The sequence below is a fragment of the Aulonocara sp. 'chitande type north' Nkhata Bay genome, linkage group LG5 (genome assembly GCF_057382095.1).
Source record: "Aulonocara sp. 'chitande type north' Nkhata Bay isolate Kocher_YH1m ecotype deep benthic linkage group LG5, A_spYH_male_GT1.1, whole genome shotgun sequence".
Classification (NCBI taxonomy): domain Eukaryota; kingdom Metazoa; phylum Chordata; class Actinopteri; order Cichliformes; family Cichlidae; genus Aulonocara; species Aulonocara sp. 'chitande type north' Nkhata Bay.
The window spans coordinates 8036503-8045826 of record NC_141348.1 but is presented as its reverse complement, the minus strand read 5'-3'; the positions used below and the strand labels follow the sequence as shown (position 1 = coordinate 8045826).

At 39.7% G+C, this 9324-nt stretch overlaps 1 long non-coding RNA gene across 1 annotated transcript in view; it reads left to right on the top strand.

Annotated features, from left to right (window-relative positions):
- Positions 1 to 4799: 4799 nt before the first annotated feature.
- The window catches only part of LOC147329797 (uncharacterized), a 38501-nt gene continuing 33976 nt past the window's right edge, over positions 4800 to 9324 (top strand). The window contains exons 1-2 of the long non-coding RNA XR_015129220.1: positions 4800 to 5689; positions 8511 to 8623. This is a non-coding gene — a long non-coding RNA (uncharacterized LOC147329797). The remainder of the gene's footprint in view (positions 5690 to 8510; positions 8624 to 9324) is intronic.

The window sequence follows — 9324 nt, the reverse complement described above, 5'->3', positions numbered from 1 at the left end:
GGAAAACACAGGGCTTATATACACATGGTAGTAATGAGGGAATGGGCAACAGGAGGCAGACACAGCTGGGAGAGATCAGGGCTAACGAGACAGGGGGAACAAAGCTGCACACACTAACCTAAGACAAAGACTTTCACAATAAAACAGGAAACATGAAACACTACTAAAATTCAATTTTCAATTCAATTCAATTTTATTTATATAGCGCCAAATCACAACATAAGTCGCCTCAAGGCGCTTCATAGATACAGAGAAAAACCCAACAATCATATGACCCCCTATGAGCAAGCACTTTGGCAACAGTGGGAAGGAAAAACTCCCTTTTAACAGGAAGAAACCTCCGGCAGAACCAGGCTCAGGGAGGGGCGGCCATCTGCTGCGACCGGTTGGGGTGAGAGAAGGAAGACAGGATAAAAGACATGCTGTGGAAGAGAGACAGAGGTTGATAACAGATATGATTCAATGCAGAGAGGTCTGTTAATACATAGTGAGTGAGAAAGGTGACTGGAAAGGAAAAACTCAATGCATCATGGGAATCCCCCGGCAGCCTATGTCTATTGCAGCATAACTAAGGGAGGTCCAGCCCTAACTATATGCTTTAGCAAAAAGGAAAGTTTTAAGATAAGATAAGATAACCTTTATTAGTCCCACACGTGGGAAATTTGTTTTGTCACAGCAGGAAGTGGACAGTGCAAAAGTTATGAGGCAAAAATTAGAATACAATAAGAATAAATACAGTACACAACTGTACAGAATAGAATAAAATAAAATACTATATACAGTAGAATAAAATAAAATAAATATACAATAAGATAAAAATAGAATACAAATACAAATACTATATACAACTGAGTAAAAATACAACGATGACAGAAAGGATTATTGCACTTAGTATTATTGCATATGTATGGATGTGTGTGCTTGATCAGTTAAAGTCTTTATTATGGAGTCTGACAGCAGTGGGGAGGAAAGACCTGCGAAATCTCTCCGTCCCACACCGTGGGTGCCGCAGTCTCCCACTGAAGGAGCTGCTCAGTGCTGTCACAGTCTGCTGCATGGGGTGGGAGATGTTGTCCATCAGGGATGACAGCTTAGCCGCCGTTCTCCTGTCACTCACCACCTCCACTGGGTCCAGAGGGCATCCTAGAACAGAGCTGGCCCTTCGGATCACCCTGTTCTGTTTTAAGCCTAATCTTGAAAGTAGAGATAGTGTCTGTCTCCTGAATCCAAACTGGAAGCTGGTTCCACAGAAGAGGGGCCTGAAAACTGAAGGCTCTGCCTCCCATTCTACTTTTAAATACTCTAGGAACAACAAGTAGGCCTGCAGAGCGAGAGCGGAGCGCTCTAATAGGGTGATATGGTACTACAAGGTCATTAAGATAAGATGGGGCCTGATTATTTAAGACCTTGTATGTGAGGAGCAGGATTTTGAATTCAATTCTGGATTTAACAGGAAGCCAATGAAGGGAAGCCAAAACAGGAGAAATATGCTCTCTCTTTCTAGTCCCTGTCAGGACTCTTGCTGCAGCATTTTGGATTAGCTGAAGGCTTTTCAGGGAGTTTTTTGGACATCCTGATAATAATGAATTACAGTCGTCCAGCCTGGAAGTACACGGACTAAAAGACACGGACTCGACACAGAGGGGCGGACAGAAAATAATACATGAAACTCAAACAATACATGAAACCACAATTCCTAAAACATAGATAAACAAAACATGAAACTCTAATAATAAACATCATCATCATCACAACAAGAGAATGGGAAAACAATCCAAAACACCAAGATAACTGAAACACAAAGTACCAGAGAAACATAAAGAATAATCCATGATGCAAAAGTAAACCAAAACATAATAAACTCAAATTACTGGGTCCAACGGACCCAGAACCGTGACAATTTTTACTTCCAATATTGTTAACACACTGCACAAGTCAATGACTAGATTTTTTTAAATTTTCATTGTAAATGGGCTAAAACAGTTAATTAAAAGTAGTCTAACATAAATGTAAATGCTGTAATTTGATTATTTTAACAAACCATGTAACTTGGATGGATTAGATGCCAGCGTGACCGCAGTGCACACGTCTGATGTCGCTCACAGTGGTCCAAGGGACCGCTCAGGGAGTTTGTGTGTTCGCTCAGACACGTGAAAAATTAGAGGGAACATTGGGGCCTTTGTGGAAAGTGAAACTTAAGCTTAGTGAGTAGAAATGCAACTGATGTCTAAAGCTGATGAATCAGTTATGAAATAGGAATGAAACTTGTGAGTTTCAGAAAGTCTTTGCAAGAGTTTGCACTGACATCACATTTCAACATGTTCTCACTCCCAACTCGTCAAATGTGTGACGCATGGTCAGGCTCCCTCTGCTTCACTTATCGACACGCAGGGTCCTCTCATTGAATACTATAGAGCTCCCTAAACGTTGTTTATTGAAGATAAGAGTTTGCCGCGGAAGAGCTTGTTGTCCGTATATTTATATATTTCCGAAATCACATTGTAGTGACGTATACAGAACACAATAAATTATACAATGTAAGCAACTACCTGAGAAACAGCAGATACAGCAGATAAATTAATTATAGTTATTACTTTTGTATCGTTTATTGCATTTATGGAGGGAGTGGTGTATGCTGGGTAATGGCACAGCTAGCGACTGGGTGACTTTATTCATCCGCTTCGGATGTTATGAGTCCATCAGGCGATATTAGCAGAAATCAGTCCCATATATATGGGCCATCTCCTGCTAGATTGTTCAGAAGGTTGTTATCATCCATCCAGATGGAGGATCACTAACATGAGCGTGGGAAGACTCCAGAATCCACTCTGGCTGGAATCCGGTGGATACAGCAGTGTTTACAGGTAAGACCATTTAAACCATAGGTGTCAAATTCTGGCCCGCGGGCCAAATTTGGCCTGCAGCCTAATTACATTTGGCCCGCAAAGCCATACCAAATTACTATTAAGAGCTGGCCTACTGGTATTATACAGCTAATATATATATTGTTTAGTATTAAGCTTTGCTTGTTCCATATTCAGTTTTTCAGCAAAACGTGTTTGAGTCCATAAGAAAAGATTCATTCTTATATCTGGAGGAATAAATATATTTCAATAAATATTAACGTTAGCCCGCAACTTTGTTCCAGTTTTGAATTTTGGCCCACTGTGTATTTGAGTTTGACACCCTTGATTTAAACGGACAGCATTTATAGAATGACTATTAAAAGTCAGCGAGTGTCAATAATGTTAATGTGCTTATGTTAGTAATACACCAAGTGCTAATATAACAGCTTTAAGATGCATTTGTAGATATTATTACGTGTTTTACCGTCTTTATGGTGCTAGCTTAAATTACGGTGTAAACGTTAGCTTATATTAGAGTAAAGCTGTTACTGTTTAAACGATGCTAGCACAGAAATATTAGCTTCTGTCATGACTGATGAAGTTACTAGTTAATTATCCATGAATGTAAGTGTAAATGGCTGTTTGTTTCTATCTGATAGACTGGTCGGCTGTCCGGGGTGTACCCTGCCTGATAACCTATCACTTCAGGGTTATTTCTCAGCCCTGTTGCAACCAGTATAAAGATAGGAGGATGGTAGTTGTTGTAGACCCCTTCAATTTTTATGGTAACCATAATCTAGATTTTGTTGAACCGCATGCAATATGAAGACAACATGTAGTATTTAAGTGACCAAGTAGTATTTGGATAAAAGTTACTGAATAGTGTTGAAATAAAATGACAGAATTGAAGGATTAAAATATTCCAGGAGCTCAACTTACTCCATCTGAACATGTTTCAATCGTGTTTTATGAACACAAAATGCACAGGTTTACGAAATATGAAAAGGTTGTGTTGATTTAACTCAGTTGTTTAAGTTTCTGCCAAAGCAAAACATTTCTGTGCAACCAGTGTCCACTATTGAATCAAGTAAACCCAACATGTCTTTTGTCGGTGCAAAAAGGAGTTACGGTGCCTGTATTCCTACACAATATTGTCCCTATGTTTTCCCCAGCCCGTTATGTCTATGTTTTCCCCGTGCTCTCTCTCCTCCTGTCTGAACCTCTGTACTTCCTGTTTTACTTTGCCCGTTTCCCGTCAGTGTTGCGTTCACTCCTGCCGTGTCTTGTTATGATTATCAGTGTCACCTGTGTATTTATGTCTGCGTCTCCCTCAGTTCTGTGTCGCATTCTCCCTCATGTTGTGTGTGTTCCTCCCTGTTCCTTGGCGAGCTTTGTATTTAGTTTTCCCAGTTTAGTTTTGTATTTCCTACGTTCTGCCTCTCCAGCATTAAAGCTGTGATTTTTGAGTTCATCCCCGAGTCTGTGAGTTTTGCAATTTGGGTCCTCCTCCTGCCTGCCACACAGCGATCCTTGACAATTTTATTGGTTACGTTTGTTTTTGCTTTTGTTACAGTGCACTGAAATAAGAACATCTGAGAGGTGTGATCCACCGGTGGTGATATTTTGGTATTTTGTGAGTTCTTGATTTAACAAATCAGCTCTTTAATCCAGGCCTGAGAGATTGAACTTTAAAGCGCTATAAAAATATTCTTACTGAAAACAGTTGCAAAGTATTTTTCTCCATGATTGTAATGGGCTCAGGAGAAATTCACTTATATGGGATATTGATCACATGAGAAGTCCTGAACCCAAAAGGATTGCAGCGAGTCAATCCAGTCCAAAAAACGAGGAACTGTTTTCCTTTAAAATGATGACGTCATCTTGCTGGTGAGGGAGGCTCGAATAGGCTGCGTGTGAGACTCCATTATCAGCAATATCTGGTATGAATGTGTGTGGATGTATGCATGTGACTGGACTGTGATGGACTGACGACTAAAAGTTTTAACTGACTTGATACTGAGAAAAAACGGTACCGACTTTAGGATTAGTAAATGTCCACAAACAATTCACCCAGCCTGTAAAAGAAGGGTGGATGTTGTGTCTGGCTTTGTTTTGTTTTTACAAGAACAGAAGGGTGACAGAGACTAAAGGGGGAGGCTGTAGCTTCACATGAGTGTGAACTGCAGACTTAACCCTTTAGTTGCTAATTTTGAGTTTCTGATGTTTGCATTAACAAAAGTATGTTTTAGTAGCTGTGTTTCGATTAATGTATCACATTATATTGTTGGGAATGTTAAATGCTAAAGTGAAGAAAAGGTTTGATTTCACTCATGACTGAACATGTTATTATTAACCATAAGCGGGCCACTGTAAAGAGTCAATTAACTGTTATAGAGGGGGAAAAAAAAAAGCCAAAAAAACCCCCTCTATTAATATCTGGATAACAGGGGAATGATAGGCGTGTCACATTCAAAATGGAGATATGTAATAATAAACACTGGTCCCCGTCTTTTGGGTGCTTTCATTGAAATAGTCAGCAATCTAAAAGTAGGATAGAACCGACAGGGGCATGTGTTGAGAGGTGGTGCTGCACAAGAACAAGAGCAAAATAAAGAAAAATATTGTGTTTAGCTTTGATAAATTAAAATTAAAATGTACCATTACACTCAGAGGATCAATATGAAATTCGATATATGCTAATTTTGTATGAAGTACATGATTGATAACTGTTCTGTCCTGAGCTTTTGTTTTTACAGCACCCACTTGACCACACCAACAGTTTCTCGCCACCAAAAGGGGGTACTTGCAAAGAACAGAGAGGAATATCATCAACACTGTGAAAGGTAAGCCCCGAAGGGGGTGATGACACCATAAATTTCACTTATGGTCAAATTCTCAAAATTTGACCCCAAACTTGAAAATTCTTCAAACATTTAGAGACAGAGTGGATAAACATAATGTCGCAAACCACATAAGGATGGAGCATTTGAATCGATAAGATGGTGAAATAACACGCCGTAAAAGGTTGATCATGTTGATTACAGTGGGGCAAAAAAGTATTTAGTCAGCCACCGATTGTGCAAGTTCCCCCACCTAAAATGATGACAGAGGTCAGTAATTTGCACCAGAGGTACACTTCAACTGTGAGAGACAGAATGTGAAAAAAAAATCCATGAATCCACATGGTAGGATTTGTAAAGAATTTATTGGTAAATCAGGGTGGAAAATAAGTATTTGGTCAATAACAAAAATACAACTCAATACTTTGTAACATAACCTTTGTTGCAATAACAGAGGTCAAACGTTTACTATAGGTCTTTACCAGGTTTGCACACACAGTAGCTGGTATTTTGGCCCATTCCTCCATGCAGATCTTCTCGAGAGCAGTGATGTTTTGGGCTGTCGCCGAGCAACACGGACTTTCAACTCCCGCCACAGATTTTCTATGGGGTTGAGGTCTGGAGACTGGCTAGGCCACTCCAGGACTTTCAAATGCTTCTTACGGAGCCACTCCTTTGTTGCCCGGGCGGTGTGTTTTGGATCATTGTCATGTTGGAAGACCCAGCCTCGTTTCATCTTCAAAGTTCTCACTGATGGAAGGAGGTTTTGGCTCAAAATCTCACGATACATGGCCCCATTCATTCTGTCCTTAACACGGATCAGTCGTCCTGTCCCCTTGGCAGAAAAACAGCCCCATAGCATGATGTTTCCACCCCCATGCTTCACAGTAGGTATGGTGTTCTTGGGATGCAACTCAGTATTCTTCTTCCTCCAAACACGACGAGTTGAGTTTATACCAAAAAGTTCTACTTTGGTTTCATCTGACCACATGACATTCTCCCAATCCTCTGCTGTATCATCCATGTGCTCTCTGGCAAACTTCAGACGGGCCTGGACATGCACTGGCTTCAGCAGCGGAACACGTCTGGCACTGCGGGATTTGATTCCCTGCCGTTGTAGTATGTTACTGATGGTGACCTTTGTTACTTTGGTTCCAGCTCTCTGCAGGTCATTCACCAGGTCCCCCCGTGTGGTTCTGGGATCTTTGCTCACCGTTCTCATGATCATTTTGACCCCACGGGATGAGATCTTGCGTGGAGCCCCAGATCGAGGGAGATTATCAGTGGTCTTGTATGTCTTCCATTTTCTGATGATTGCTCCCACAGTTGATTTTTTCACACCAAGCTGCTTGCCTATTGTAGATTCACTCTTCCCAGTCTGGTGCAGGTCTACAATACTTTTCCTGGTGTCCTTCGAAAGCTCTTTGGTTATTTATTTCATATTCTGTATAGTTTTTCATATTTATATTCATATCCTGTACATAGCTTGTACTCACTACAGCCTGTACATACTTATAGTTATAGAATATTCACAACATACTTCATACCGTGTACATTATAACATACCATAATAGACCCATTTCTGTAATATACTCACATATCTATATTATTGCTAATATATATTGTAATATATCTATATCACTAAAGCACTTCTGGATGGATGCAAACTGCATTTCGTTGCCCTGTACCTGTGCATGTGCAATGACAATAAAGTTGAATTCTATTCTATTCTATTCTATTCTTGGCCATGGCGGCGTTTGGAGTCTGACTGTTTGAGGCTGTGGACAGGTGTCTTTTATACAGATGATGAGTTCAAACAGGTGCCATTCATACAGGTAACGAGTGGGGGACAGAAAAGCTTCTTACAGAAGACGTTACAGGTCTGTGAGAGCCAGAGATTTTCCTTGTTTGAGGTGACCAAATACTTATTTTCCACCCTAATTTACGAATAAATTCTTTACAAATCCTACCATGTGAATTCATGGATTTTTTTTTCACATTCTGTCTCTCACAGTTGAAGTGTACCTCTGGTGCAAATTACTGACCTCTGTCATCATTTTAAGTGGGGGAACTTGCACAATCGGTGGCTGACTAAATACTTTTTTGCCCCACTGTATGTTTATTCCAGTGTGCAGAGCAAGGTTATTATCATTAACGAAAACTAACGAAATAACGAAAAATAGAAGTGAAAAAACATTTTCATTAACGGAAATATAATAAAAACAAAAAAGGAAAACTAACTAAAACTGTAATGAGTGTTCACAAAACTAACTAAAAGTAACTGAATTTATAGCAAAAATGTGTTTAGTTTCATTGATGTGTGCATGTCCTACAATCCGATTGTTCAGTCTGACGTCACTGGCCGTGTCTGGGTCTAAACTCTGCTGCAGGTCCATATATCAAACGATCACTATGGCATTACTGAGAGTTGAAAAACTGTCTAAAGTCTTTCATCTTTAATAAAATGATCAGCGTTCTGCTCTACCAGGTGTAACAATTGAGTTTAACATCCAGGCATCCATGAAAACGGAATTTATGACATTTAACGGAGTTAGAAGTTAGCAGGGAGTTAGCTCGCTAGCTTCTATCTAAATACAATATAGCATGTCCTGACTGCAGGGATTTGGAAACAAATTAAAACGTACAGCTCTGCATCACTTCCAGCATAAATGAAGACGGAAAACTAGACAGCAGTGACGTTTGTAGGGTTACTGAAGTTGGGCTAGCTGGTATATAATGATGTGCTACGTGACCGCTAGTGACACAGCTATGTTAGCATAATATAAACAAGCTAACTTTTTTTTTTTTTTCCACTCGATAAAAGTTAACGTGAGTGTTCTCGGTGGTCAGGAACAAATGTAATCGCATGGCAGGATGCTGTAAAAGGACCAAACTTCAGCCAGGAGAACAACTGAGATAATCCATCCACAATACGAGGTTAGTCATTCATATACTGCTGCATGGGTTGGGCTGTAGTTACATCTGTAGGAGCCATATGAGTTGTTTCCGTCTGACTGGTTGTTTGGACAGGCCGATCACTAAAGTGTGTCTTCTACAGGAAACAGAAGAGTCATGAAAATTGACTTTTTTGAAATATCTATTTGCATTAATGTATATTTATTTATTTGGAATTGAAATTGTATCTTTGAATGTTTGATAAAAGATTGATCATGTTTATCAGTATGTCTCCTACATGGTAAGTATGAGCCATATGAGTTGTTTCTGTCTGACTAAGTGGGTCGGTTTAAATGGACTCACTGTATTGGTGCATGGGTGTGGGGCGTGTCTCATGGGTGTGGTATAAGGTAAATGTGGTTGCACTCACTTGTTCACAGCACCTGATGTGATGAGCAGAAGGTACACTGTAAAAAAAAAAACGTTGCTAAAACTTAAAAACTCAAGGCAACCGACTGCATTTACGTTTTTAGGTTCTGATGGATAACTTATAATTTCAAGTTTAGGTGATAAGTTGCTTTAGCTAATGTTTTTGTGTTGACAAAATTAATAATTGTCCTTTTTCTCAACTCATATTTTATTGTTTTTGCAACGTATTTCCTAAAGTTTACACAAGGTATTAGTTTTAGTTTCGGCAACGTATTTCCTAAAGTTTACACAAGGTATTAGTTTTAGTTTCGGCA